The sequence below is a fragment of the Cibotium barometz genome, chromosome 16 (genome assembly GCF_041138505.1).
Source record: "Cibotium barometz isolate CiBa-2024 chromosome 16, ASM4113850v1, whole genome shotgun sequence".
NCBI lineage: Eukaryota > Viridiplantae > Streptophyta > Polypodiopsida > Cyatheales > Cibotiaceae > Cibotium > Cibotium barometz.
The window spans coordinates 38,139,596-38,154,196 of record NC_141061.1 but is presented as its reverse complement, the minus strand read 5'-3'; positions in this window follow the sequence as shown (position 1 = coordinate 38,154,196).

The following is a 14,601-nucleotide window of genomic DNA, read 5'->3' as shown; positions in this document are numbered from 1 at the left end:
GGAGTCAACTTGGACAAACCCCTCTTGTCCTTCCTCATAGTTGCATTTGGTCCATTTTCTATGACCTTGAACCACCTCACATAAAAAATAAACATGTGAAAGCGTCTAAAAGTAACTTTCATGATGTTTTGAATAGTTCCACAATAATTAAGCATGCCAACTTCTGCATTCAAGACATATGTGCTTGACTAGCTTTCTTGCCACGAAGTCCCTTAATTTCTTTAGTCCCACCCATGGTTTTCCAAAGCACCTTAGCTACATTCTTGAAGATGTGCATTGGGTCTAGCAGATTGTTTATTAGAAGATCGCTCCAATAAGGAAGTCTGTGAAAAATGGAGAGCCTCTTCATCCCTAGGGATGCAAAATTTCCATTATCCCTCCACGATTTCTTCTAGTGTCTTTAAACACGTAGGTGGTCTGCCTAGATTTCCCTCTCACAATTGGTGATTCTCAAGGAGATATTGCACATGACCCTGGTACACTTTCTTTCAAAGTGATGTTGAGTAGTAACGAGGATCCAAATGAGGTCCACATAAGGGGTATGCATTGTATCCAGATGTAGTAAATCCTTCAAATCAACAAGAAAGGTGATTAGAGAAACCACACGTGCAAAATCTCACAAGTTTAATTAATTAAGTAACAATGTAAAGAAAATTGCAGGGTGTATGTATCAAAACTTACCCGAGCATTCTCCGTAGCCTGGCCAATCATGCATAATCCACATTAGTATACCTTGCATAGTTGTGACTCTTTGCCGCCCATAGTGCTTGGACATATCATGAACTTGAATGCCATCCCATAGCATTTGAAACTCCTCTACCAACAGGGCCAAGTATACATCCATGTTCTTTAATTTGTACTTCCCACCAGGAACTATCAATGATAGTAAGAGGTGTCCCTTCTTTATTGCCAGCTATGGTGAGAGGTTATAATTTACAAGGTAATAAATAGGCCACGTGCTCCATGATGAACTCCATAGACCAAATGGATTCACAGCATCCGTTGCTAGCCATAGATGAATGTTACGAGGATCTTCCTTGAAAATAGGCCACTTCTCTTCAATGTGTCTCCATGCAAGCAAATCAGCTGGGGTGCACATGACATTATTTGTGGATCTAGTAGACTGATGCCATGTCACTAAAATTTCTCCCCCCCCAAAATATCTCCTCCACTCCTTTCTTTGAAGGACTACACTAGCTCCATCTGCTCCATCAGTATACCTCTATCCCATGCATTTGTACTTCCTTCATCTTCCTCTTCCTCTTTCCCTTTCTCTTTATTCATCTCACTACATGGCCATGGTGTGACCTAATGAATGTATTCTTCTCGTATTCTTAACCCTAATGATTAATCGAGTACATAATGAGATTAGGGTTAAAGTTTAAAATACTAACCTTCTTTTAGCTTCTTCTCCTTCTCCTCTTTATAAGCATGCTTAATATGTGTTGTATTTTCTATGTCTCTTATTTTTTGTGGGTAGAGTTCATTAGATCACTTTTTTTAATTTGATATTTTGTAGGACTTACACTAATCCTCTCCTTCAGCTTGACAATAAAGAGATAAGCCCTGTTTTTTATATTTGTTGATACAATCTCTGTGTTTATTTCACCCTTGGGTGCCGGATTTAGGTTTAGCTTAGAGCATAAAGCTTAATGCATATAGCTTAAAAACCATGCATAAAGCTTTATGCATAGAGCTTAAAGCATGAATAGAGCTCTATGCATAAGGATCATTAATGCATGCTTTAAGCTTATGCATAAAGCCTTATGCATAGAGCTCTATGCAGAAAGCTTAATGCATAGGCTTTAAACATTCATGAAGCTTTATGCGTAAGCTCTATGCATGCTTTAAGCTTAATGCATTAGGCATGCACTAAGATCTTTGGTTTAAGCTTAGTGCATTAGGCATGCACTAAGATCTATGCATAGAGATTATGCATGTAGCTGAGATAAAGCCTTATGCATAGAGATTATGCATATAGCTGAGATAAAGCCTTATGCATAGAGCTTAAAGTATGTTTTAAGCTTATGCATAAAGCTAGAGCTTGTTTTAAGCTTATGCATAAAGCTAGAGCTTAATGCATGCCTTATGCATAGAGCTTAATGAATTTAGCTTAAAGAATACATAGAACTTAGGTAGGTAAAGTTCATTAAATGTTTTGCTAATCACTTTTTTTAATTTTATGTTTTGTAGGTCTTTCACTAATCCTCTCCTTTGGCTTGACAATAAAAGAGGTAAGCCCTCTTTTTCTTGTGATAGTTAATGTAAGCTCTATGTTTATTGCACCCTTGGGTGGTGCCGAGTTTAGGTTTATATTAGTGCATAAAGCTTATGCATAAGCTTCATGCATAATCTTATTGCGTAAAGCTTATGAAATAAATCCTTATGCATAGAGCTTAATACATGCTTAAAGCTTATGCATAGATCTTAATGCATACTTAACGCTTATGTAGAAATCTTGTGTGTACTTTAAGCTTATGCATAAAGCCTGAATGATTCATAGAGCTCTATGCATAAATCTTAGAGCTTAATGCATGCTTAATGGATTAAGCTAACTTAATTATTAATGCATTAAGCTAGCTTAAAGCATACTTAGAGCTCTTTGCATAAATCGTAGAGCTTAATGCATTAAGCGAGCTTAAAGCATACATAGAGCTTAAGCATAGAATTTAAGCATAAAGCTTAATGCATGCTTTAAGCTTATGCATAAATCTTTTTGCATAGAGCATATGCATAAAGCCTTATGCATAGAGCTCAATGTATGCCTTATGCATAGAGCTCAATGTATGCTTTAAGCCTTATGCTACATGCAGCATAAGATTATGCATAAAGCTTTATGCATAGAGCTTAATACATGCATTATGCATAGAGCTTAAAGCTTTATGCATAGAGTTTAATGCATGCTTAATGCATTTAGCTTAGAGCTTAAGCTTTATTTATGCATAGAGCATTATGCATGCTTAATGCATTAAGCTTGAAGCATGTATTTAGCACTCTTATGTTATTTAAGCTTTAAGCATACTCTTATGTTATTTAAGCTTTAAGCATACTTTATTTTATTTAAGACTTAAGCATGCCTTATGTTATTTAAATTTTATGTTTTTTACGTTTAGCCCTCTTATGTTATTTATACGTCCTATCTACTATGGTGACTCGTGTACAGGCGGAATTCTTTCTCTTTGGTTGCCCCAATTCTGGGAAGGAGTTCTGAGGTTATTCTGGACAGAGGCAGATGGATGAGCTGTGAGCATCATGTAAACTCCAATGCTCTTATTATATTCATTTATATTTATTGCACCCTTGGGTGTGCTGGAGTTTTAATTTTATATGCATTAAGCTTATGCCTAATCTTAGTGCATAAAGCTTATTCCTAAGCTTCATGTAAAAGCTTTATGCATGCCTAAGCTTACGCATAAAGCATAAAGCTAATGCATATATAAAGCTTTATGCATGCCTAAGCTTATACATAAAGCATAGAGCTAATGCATGGATAAAGTTGTATACTTAAAGCTTATACATACCTAAGCTTATGCATGAAGCATAGAGCTAAATCATGCATAAAGATTTAAGTTTAAAGCTTATGCATAAAGCTTTATGCATAGAGCTTAATGCATTCTTTAAGCTTATGCATTTAAGCTTTATGCATAGAGCCTAATGCAAGTTTTAAGCTTATGCATTAAAGCTCAATGTATCAGCTTATGCATAAGTTTATGCATAAAGCTCTATGAATGCGTATAGTATCTACATAAAAGATATGTTTTTCAAGTCCTCCAATAGAAATGTATATTATACATATAACAGGTTTCACACATAATGGAGTAGATTGTGTTGAGAAGTGTGGTGCCATAGAGCACATGTGTAGGTAGGAAGTGAGTAGGTGAGCATGAAGCCATATGGAAAAAGTGGATTATCCCACATGCATGGAACAAGCAAAGACGTACTCTGCCCATATAAAAGGGGCCAGTTTCAAGCAATGGAAGTACAAGCACATCTCAAGCTTCTCTATGAGTTCAAGTTAATCTATCTTGCAACCTAATTAGCTTATGATCATCACTATGTTTCACATACTCTCATCATGATCTTGCTTAGGCATCACCCACCTTAGGATTAAGTTAATCATGTGTCATTAGTGTCATTAGTGTGTCGTTAGTCTAATTATATTCTTGTAGGAGGTACCATGAATCTTAACATGGTCTCAGAGCCACCCTTTTTTCCATGAGTTTCTCCATATCATCTCATTAGCTTATTTAATCATTTTTTTACACTAATCACATTTCACCATAGCCTTGTCTTTTGTCCCTTCTTCTTGTGGAAAACTTTCTCAAGATTGTTCTCCGCATTCTCTCAATATTTGGCCAAGCCCTTCGAGGAGAATCTCACACAAGTCTAGGCGAATCTACAGCTCCAAGCTCTCATACCAATTCGACGCCAGTCAATCGCAGTTCACACAAAAGAGGCAATTGTCAATTCGGTTCATTCAAGCAATGTACAAGGAATTAGTGCAAATCCTTTTAGGATCTTCTTAGTAATACTAAGAGAAGCCTACAATTCAAATTTGGTAGCATTTCATCCATTGAGTTAACCACAACAATCAGATTACTACTCACCTAATTTCTATCATTTTTAGAATTTTTGGTGTTTTTTAGCTAGTTTTTATACTTGGGCCACTCAATATAATCAAGAGAAAGAGGTGTACATAAAAATCCCCATGAAATTTGGATTCCCTAAGCTCAATTGAGCCCTCCAAGTTTTCAGCTCTGATAATCATTGTATTAAGCATGATAATTAATAAGCAATTAGCAGTAAGTAGGCCAAATTGGGGATATAATTTTACATTAAAAGTACTAATTTTAGATTAGGGCTACTAATTTTACATTAGGGCTACCATAAAGAAACTCTAGAAGCAAAAAATTAAAACTTAGAAGCACACACACTACTTGCATTTCATCTTGATTAAAAGCACCCACATTTGCCAAGTTGTACGAGAATAGACATTGCTGATTGAAGCATCATAAGCTCTTTGGTAAGACCTTATCATTATGGCAACATTAGCAAGCATGAATTCTTTGCATCTAGAGAAGTTCAATGGGGAAGGGTTCCACACTTGGGCTACACAAATGAAGTACCTTCTAATGCATAAGAATTGTGGAAAATCACTAAAGAAAATGTGCCAGATGAACCAAGTGAAGGGTGGGTTGAAAAAGATGAGCAAGAATTGTGCATAAGAATTATGCATAAGAATTGTGCATAAGAATTGTGGAAAATCACTAAAGAAAATGTGCCAGATGAACCAAGTGAAGGGTGGGTTGAAAAAGATGAGCAAGAATTGCCACTCATTGGTGTACACCTAGCCACAAGTCTTGTTCATCACATTGACTCTAAGGAACACGCAAAAGAAGCATGGGATACATTGAATCTCATGTTTGGAGCTAAGGTAGAGAACCAAAAAATTCACTTAAAGATTGAGTTCTATGGTTCTATGGTCTAGAAATAAACTTTAGTGAATTTTTGGCTTACACTCATTGGTTTACACCTGGGCACAAGTCTTATTCAACACATTGACTCTAAGGAACACGCAAAAGATGCATGGGATACATTGAATCTCGTGTTTGGAGCTAAGGCAAAGAACCAAGAAATTTACTTAAAGATTAAGTTCTATGGTCTCTTGAGGGGTGCACTACTAAGAAACCCTAATATCACGTGCGTTCAAGGGGTATTAAAAACAACCCTTACTTGTAAAGTTTTCATTAAAAAATGACCCTTTTTTCTTTATTGACTTACGGGGTTTTTTTCAAAATTGATTTAAAAAATCCCTTCTGTAAACGGATTTCTATAAATTTGTGTTAAAATTTTAAATTAAAAAATCCCTTCAGTTGAACTCATGTCGTATACTTAAATTTTTTACGTGAACCCCTGAGTATGGTCTAGAAATGAACTTTAATAAACCTTTAGCTTAGTTTGTCAATAAAATGAAAAGCATCATGAACCAATTAGATGGGATAGATGCTAAGATTGGAGATAAAGATGCAGTTGCAATAATCTTAAAAAGCATGCCAAAGGAGTACAATGCACTTCTCACAACCTTGAAAAATCTACCAGAGCCAACATTTGATGGATGTGTCTCCTCCCTTTTGGAGAAGGAGAGAGAATTAAAAAGAAGCAATCCTAGCACTCTTGAGCATGCATTAAAAAGAAGCAATCCTAGCACCCTTGAGCATGCATTGTTCAACAAAAGCAATTGTGACAAAAAAGGATACTTTCAAAATGAATGCAGGTTCAAAGACAAGCCAAAGTGTAACTACTGCAACAAGTTTGGGCACAAAGAAGAAGATTGCAGATTGAAGAAAAGCAAAGGCAACTTTATAGAAACTACTTCGACCACCAAGTATGAAGAGATCCTTTTTAGTGATCAGCTCTTCTAAAGAGCAAGGAGGAAAACACCAGCACTACCCTAGCCATCTGTTGTAAAAGAGGGGTCACCATATGAGTAGACACCAATTTTATCATTTTATCTTGTTTGTTGTCTATATCTACCTAACCACTTGGAAGTAGCCAGTTGAGCACCTAGGGGGGTAATGATTGTTATAACTCACATCTGACCACCTTGAGTAGCCTAGAGATATGGCACCAAGGGGGAGAGGGGGTGTTGAGAAGTGTGGTGCCATAGAGCACATGTTTAGGTAGGGAGTGAGTAGGTGAGCATGAAGCCATATGGCAAAAGTGGATTATCCCACATGCATGGAACAAGAAAAGATGTACTCTACCCATATAAAAGGGGTCATTTTCAAGCAATGGAAGAATAAGAACATCTCAAGATTCTCTGTTAATCTATCTTGCAACCTAATTAGCTTGAGTCATCACGTTTTTTGCATATTCTCATCATGATTGAGTCATGATCTTGCTTAGGCATCACCCACCTTAGGATTACGTTAATCATGTGTCATTAGTGTGTGATCAGGGTGTCATTAGTCTAATTATCTTCTTGTAGGAGGTACCATTAATCTTAACAAATTGGGGATAATCTGTCGCCAAAAGAAAATTGTTCTTTAGCGCTCAATGAGCAATGCTTATAGCATTGAAAAAATAGTATTTCTTATAGCAACGCTTACACCTTGACACTTTTCAAGTTCCCTTTATAAAAGCCACGCTATAAATTCCACTACCCCCACTTTCTGTTATAGTGAGAGATAGAGAGAGAGATAGAGACAGAGACAAAGAGAGAGAGAGAGAGAGAGAGAGAGAGAGAGAGAGAGAGAGAGAGAGACGAGAGAGAGAGAGAGAGAGAGAGAGAGAGAGAGAGAGAGAGAGAGAGAGAGAGAGAAATATGAAGATTGTAGTAAAGAGCAGAGAAAGATTCTAGAGAGAGAAAGAAAAAAATAAAAAAAGAATGAAGGGCATATTAAGGGTGTACTAAACTCAAAGACAAATTGAGAGAGATAAAGAAAGAAAGAAATAATATTAAGCATGTGCTAAAGATCCAATGGGACTATGAGACCAAAGTGATACAATAATGTCCATGGCATATCTCATCATTAAATGGAAAGTAAAATAGGAACCAAACAAATCTATCTCACTTGGGTGATACAAACTATAATGGAATACCAAGAAACATGGAACATGAGAGAGAGAGAGAGAGAGAGAGAGAGAGAGAGAGAGAGAGAGAGAATGGGAGAAGAGAGATATTAAGAGAGAGAAAGAAAATTAAGCTGTTGCGTGACGAGTGAAGATCAATGCAAGGATGCAACCAGGGATTTAATATTCACGTGATCACAAGATTTTTTGTGATAATAACACATGTGAACAAGCTATTCACATGTTCTCATATTACCGTTCACAAAATAACAGGTCACTTACCATTTGGGAACCCCTTAAAAGCTTGGCTACACATGGGAATAAGCTATTCACATGTTCTCATGTTACCATCTTCACATAATAGTAGGTCAGTGGCCACCTAAGAAGATTTTTTATGCCCGACAAAGATAATTTTTTTAGGCCCTTATGAAAGCTTTGTGAATATAACATGTGATCACAAGATTTTTTGTGTTATTAACATATGTTATTAACATGTTCACATGTTCTCATTTACGTCAGTGAAATCCCTGGTGGATGCAACAAAAAAAGACACTTAGGGCTCTTGTAAAGAGTTCCAAGTTGTGGATGAGTGTGGGAGTGGGTTTGACAATAATCCCACATGGGAACTTTTGGGAGTTTTAGAGTTTTTGTATAAAAAGTGGCTCATTTGAGAGCTTATGGACACATTGGGCAAACTCATGTTTGAGCTCTCTTGAGACTAGCTCTCCCTCTTTTCCCATAGAGGTGCAAGCTCTTCTCTCTCCCCATCTACATTGTTGTAAGTTCTATTTTTTTGTTAATTCAATGCAATGAGTTGATATTTGTCTCTCTTCTCATGTCAATTCTCTAGTGTGCATGTTTCTTATTGATAGCTTCAAGGTTTGTGTGCATGCTAGGGAAATGAGTATTTGAGAATGAAGAATGATTTGATCTTGTGTATGCAATAGCTAAGCTTTCTTCTTGTTTGGATGCATGGATGAGTGGAATGTGGAGATGAGTGGGCAATAGCAAGATTGAGCTTGTGTGTGTGTTAAGTCTATGTCAATAGTAGTAGTATTCCTAGCATTCTCTCCATCAAATGGATAAGCTTTTGTGCACCGGTACGGGTTGAATACCTAGCTCCGAAAGGGATGCAAATCCCATTAGATTGAGCTAACTGTGGATCATACTACTCTTGCTACAAGTGAGACTCCAATATGGGATCATACTTGTAGCAAGAGTAGTATGATCCACATTTAGCTCAATCCAATGGGATTTGCATCCCTTTCGGAGCTAGGGATTCAACCCGTACCGGTGTACAAAAGCTTATCCATTTGATGGAGAGAATGCTAGGAATACTACTACTATTGACATAGACTTAACACACACACAAACTCAATCTTGCTATTGCTCACTCATCTCCACATTCCACTCATCCATGCATCCAAACAAGAAGAAAGCTTAGCTATTACATACACAAGATCAAAGCATTCTTCATTCTCAAATACTCATTTCCCTAGAATGCACACAACCCTTGAAGCTATCAATAAGAAACATGCACACTAGAGAATTGACATGAGAAGAGAGACAAATATCAACTCATTGCATTGAATTAACAAAAAAATAGAACTTACAAAAATGTAGATGGGGAGAGAGAAGAGCTTGCACCTCTATGGGAAAAGAGGGAGAGCTAGTCTCAAGAGAGCTCAAACATGAGTTTGCCCAATGTGTCCATAAGCTCTCAAATGAGCCACTTTTTATACAAAAACTCTAAAACTCCCAAAAGTTCCCATGTGGGATTATTGTCAAACCCACTCCCACACTCATCCACAACTTGGAACTCTTTACAAGAGCCCTAAGTGTCTTTTTTTGTTGCATCCTTGCATTGATCTTCACTCGTCACGCAACATAAGCGTATACTAAATACCCAATGGGCCTATGAGATCAGAGTGATACATTAATGTCCATGGCATATCTCATCAAGTGAAATAGAAACAAAACAAAGATATATCACTTGGGTGATACAAAACTATCTCATCAAGTGAACTGAAATAGAAACAAAACAAAGTTATATCACTTGGGTGATATAAAACAATCCATGGAATACTAAGAAACATGGAACATCAGCTCCCAATATATATTATACCACTCTCCACAATATCAAGCATGGGGCTAATGAGTATGATCAAGAGGTCTCCCTTAGGTACATCATGTGAAGATAGAGAAAGAGAGTAATACAGAAAGAGAATGAGAGAGAGAGAGAGAGAGAGAGAGAGAGAATAATAGAGAGAGAGGAGAGAAAGTGAATGAGGGGGGAGAGAGAGTGGGACACATGGGAGATAGATAATGTGTGTGTGTGTGTGTGTGTGAGAGAGAGAGAGAGAGAGAGAGAGAATGAATGGTAGAGAGGGAAGGAGAGAGAATGGTAGAGAAAATGTAAGACACCGCACCAGATAAGGGGGTGCAAAAATAAATAAATAAATAAATAAATCATTTTCTGCCACAAAAATTTGGGAGGTTATCTAACTTTTTGAGAGGAGTTAGAAAACACCAATCATCGAAATTTCGGTCCCGGAACCATTTTCCCATAGTGAGTCAGTATTATGGGAAACTGGTAAATTTTAGGCGATTTTCGATCCGAAAAAATATGCTATTTTTTTGGCCTAATGTGTTTGAGGGGGTTCAAAATGGGTTCTGGCAAAGTTTGAGCCAACTTGAAAATTTTTAAATTTTTTTGAAAAAAAAATTAAAAAAAAAACCTTAAAATTTGACCTTATGTGTGAGATCCTGTTCCCACCACGCAACGGATTCGGGGTACTAGCAGTGGAAGTAGCACTTCTTGCACGAGGCAGGGTCCCACACTCGGGGCCTCGTCCATGGATATCCGGACAAAAGACTAATCCGTCATCTTTTCCAAAACCGAACCCGGAAAAACTTCCCTTATCTGGAAAGCACGGGCGATTCCTCCAGGATAACTTTTTACTCTAACGTAGTCAAGACCATTAGTGATCAAACTGATCCGACTGCACCTATAAAGATACTGGTCAGATCAAGGAAGAAACTTGCACTTGGATCATTGGGATCAACGCTTTTTTCCCCATCAAGAGGCACATCCGTTGATTCCTATCCATAGAACAATTACTATCCGGGACTTACTTCATCTATCGTAATAATAGAAATTGAGTCTTGATTTATGGATCCATCAGTCCAGCCTAACCCCATCCAGCCCCATGGGTTAGCCAACCACCCAACCACTGTAGTGATGGGATCCAATTAAGAATTTGGTTAGGTTTTATCCCGGGTACCAAGGAAAAGAGTTCCAAGGCCCCCTAGCGGGAAGTTCATGCAAACATAAAACTAGTCACACCACTTACACACCCAATATGAAATTGCCTTTTTCTCAACATCAGCTAACTTTAAAACAATCTTTTAATGAAACCATAGTATCAACTGATCACAATTTTCCAATTTATCTGGTTGATTTAATTTCCCATCATTCCTTCATCAGAGTATCTATGGCATCATTGGCAACTAGAATGCTCACCACCTGTCCACTCAGGGGCCTTTTCAATAGTTCCTAGCCCATAATACTCGGCAATATAATCACTTATAAAAATCAAGATGGACTCTCGTTGAAGATCAGCAAGATCAACCAACAGATCCATATAAAGAGCTATGGACTCATCCATTGAAGACCAGCAAGGTCAATCAACCAGATCCATGCCTGGTTTCAGAAAACAACTCTTACTCCTTGTTCCAATATCTTCCTTAATGCACGCGTGGGTATCCTAGGCGACCCAGAGCCCGAGCACCGTATGGTCAGCACCCTCTAGGATCCTTCGTAGGTGACCTAGCGCTTCACTCATAGGCCGCTTTGTTGGTCCCTCATCCACCGTACCGGAAGCTCACCATTTTAATTGAACCGAGGCTGGTCAAGACCTCGGTCGACCTTGCTACGCGAGACGTCCTCCATTGACTCTCCGTTAGCAGTTGCAACTTTATCAGTTAGGTCTCCACGACCTTAATCACAAGATGGTCAAAATGCTTTCCCAGCATTCTTGACATAAAACAAACATTTACAAACAGCATTTACAAACAATTTATAATACAGTTTCTATATTAACTCTCATTTTTCCACATTATCCCTCATCAATCCACATTACTTATTCCATATTACATTTATATGTATACTCATCCCATCACATTGCATACATTCACATCTCCATGCATAATAAAATTCTTTTAATTAATCTAGGATGATAGTTTCTAGAATATGGTAGGAAGTCCTCTTTTCATGCTTTGAATGAAATTATTTTATGAGTAATTTTTATAAAAATTTTGCCATAGCTCCGTTACTATGACTGATAAATCTCAATTATTTTAAAAGATAAAGCTTATCCTTAAGGGAATGATTAGAATGATCCTTAATTGGATCATTAACCCATAATGAATTTCATCATCAATATTCATAAACTAAAAGCATAGGGAAAGCCATTAATTTGGTCTTAAGCATAGATTAATCTTGGATTAAGAAAAAGCTTTATGAAAAGCTTCATTTGGATTGAGAATAGGTCATGAGTATGACCATTTCTTTAGTGAGAGAGAGATATTACATAAAAACCATTCGAATTAAGCATAAATGTAAATTTATGTAATTCTTTTCTATCATTCATTAATTACTTCAATAGCATTCAAAAACCATTCCAATTAAGCTTCTCAAGCTTGAGAGGGGTTGAGAAGAGAGAAACATTGAGAGGGGTTGAGAAGAGAGAAACATTGAGAGATTATAGAGAAAAGCTCAAAATTCACCACTTACCTTACAAATTGCTTGATTCTTTGTTCTTAGTAGATGCCCCCAACTAATCAATTGGTTTAGTATGTTGATGGAGCCACCAATGGAGATTGAAGAAAGAGGGAAGCTCCAATTTCTTACAAATTGGAGAGAATTTTAGAGAATAGTAAATATTAGCATTATTTCAGCATAGTTCTAGAATAGTAAAATTCTCCTCCTTTTTTTCAAAGGATTCATGTTCTATTTATAGGAGAGGGAGGCTCTAAACAAAGCTAACTGATTTCTAGAATTTTTCAATTTCAATTTGGTTGAATTTGGACTAGATTTGGACCTAGTTTGGTTCCTTTTTTATTTGGTTTGGTTCCTTTTTTATTTGGTTTGGTTCAAGAGAGAGGAGAGATAAAAATATCACATTATTTTTGAGTTTAAAACTCATTCAAGCATGTGAAATATGCACCTCGTTTAATGGACTCCCCTTCCTTACATATGTGTCAAAATGGAATCATTATACCCAAAATATCTCATATTTTTAATATTGCTCATAGTTTTCTACTAATAAACCTTGTACATTTTCAACTCTTCATCTTATGTGAGCATTTACTCATTTTTGGATACCCAAAATATCTCATATTTTTGATATTACTCATAGTTTCTTACTAATAAACCTTGTACATAGTCAACTCTTCATTTTATGTGAGCATTTACTCATTTTTGGGTATCTTCTTTTACAAAATTGGATTTATCTTCTCCCTTCACATGGATTGATGCTATTGGCCCATAGGAACCTTAATTGGACCATAATCCAAATTTTTTTTGAAAATCTAGACCCTTAGACTAAGATTCTTTATACCTATTTCCAATTAATTCCAATTGCACATTGGAAAATTCTTTCTGAATTTCTGTTTCAGGGGAATTCATTTTAATAAGGTGAGATATTTTTCTATCAGAAAATATTCAAAATCTAAATATTCTCTCTCTAGAATATTTTCTCTCTCTAGGTTAAAATAGTTAGAAACAAGGTCTTTATATTTCTGAAGAGGGATTGATTACAGGGAAATATGCTGGACATTTTGAGAGGTTGGGGAGGAATCTTACATTCTCTCCCACTTGAAAAACGCGAGATGTCCTCATCTCGCAAACTGGGGTAATTTCGCAAGATACATGAATATGAGACTTAGAGAAAAATTTTAATCAAGATTAACCACCAAGAAAAGTCTCAAAGAGAGCAAGATTCAAGATAAGAACAAGATTTAAACTTTATTCATTCTTGGAACATATACAGTAAAGATAGAAGAACTCTTTACACTTCCATTAAGCCCGTCCATCATATGGTCACAAAAACAGCACTCACAAGCTGCGCACGTATAAGGTAACTCATCTATGGGAATAATTTTGTTGGTTATTGCCGCACCTATCTCAGTGGTATGAGGTGATCTAACAAAAGGACCTCTGAGGGACAAGCCAAAAATGGGGTAAAGGCATATCTTTTGATGAGGAAGAAAACACGCCAGTAAGAAGACCCGCTCAGAAAACCCAAGATGCCTTGATCTCATGACGCAGTAGTATCGGCGGGGACCCAAACCCAAGGCTTCAATAACCATGGCCAAGCGGACATTGTTACGAAAGTGCTGCTGACCCCAAGGTGTTACCCTAGTTATGTCTTGATAGGTCCGCCATTTGGTCTGAGCTACAGAAGTTCCCAAGTGAGGGAAAAGTGAGTGCTCATACTATTCTATAAAATCCTTCTTCACAGACTCGCTTGCGTCTTGAAGATGAGAAATCATCATGGATAAAACTAATTCCTGTTGCCAAGCCATGAAGGAGATTAAGAAAGAAAGGAGATCGATGGGAGTAAGATTACTGTGAGCGACAAGTAAAAGTTACGACTTATATAAAGGAAGGAGCTAGCGTAACTTAGAAGCCAATGGTAACTTGCCACTGAAATTTTATCGTCTTTCCATGATTTGGATTTGGTACATTTCTCTATAGAAGGCATTAAGAATTTTGAGATGAGGAGATAAAAGAAGTTCGTAAGCTAAATCACCTACTTTCTTTGGTCCACAATATCTGGGAGATAACTTCTTATACTTCCCAAGAGATAAAGAACTTCTTTTGGGCCGTACTCAAATGAAGACCAAAACCTTGATATCCAAAACATCGATTCTCACTTCTGAACTCATTGTTCTGAATTCTTAAAACAGATGGGACTCTTAAGAAGTATTCTGGGGAAAGGTTCTTCCTTTTTTAAATAGAATCTT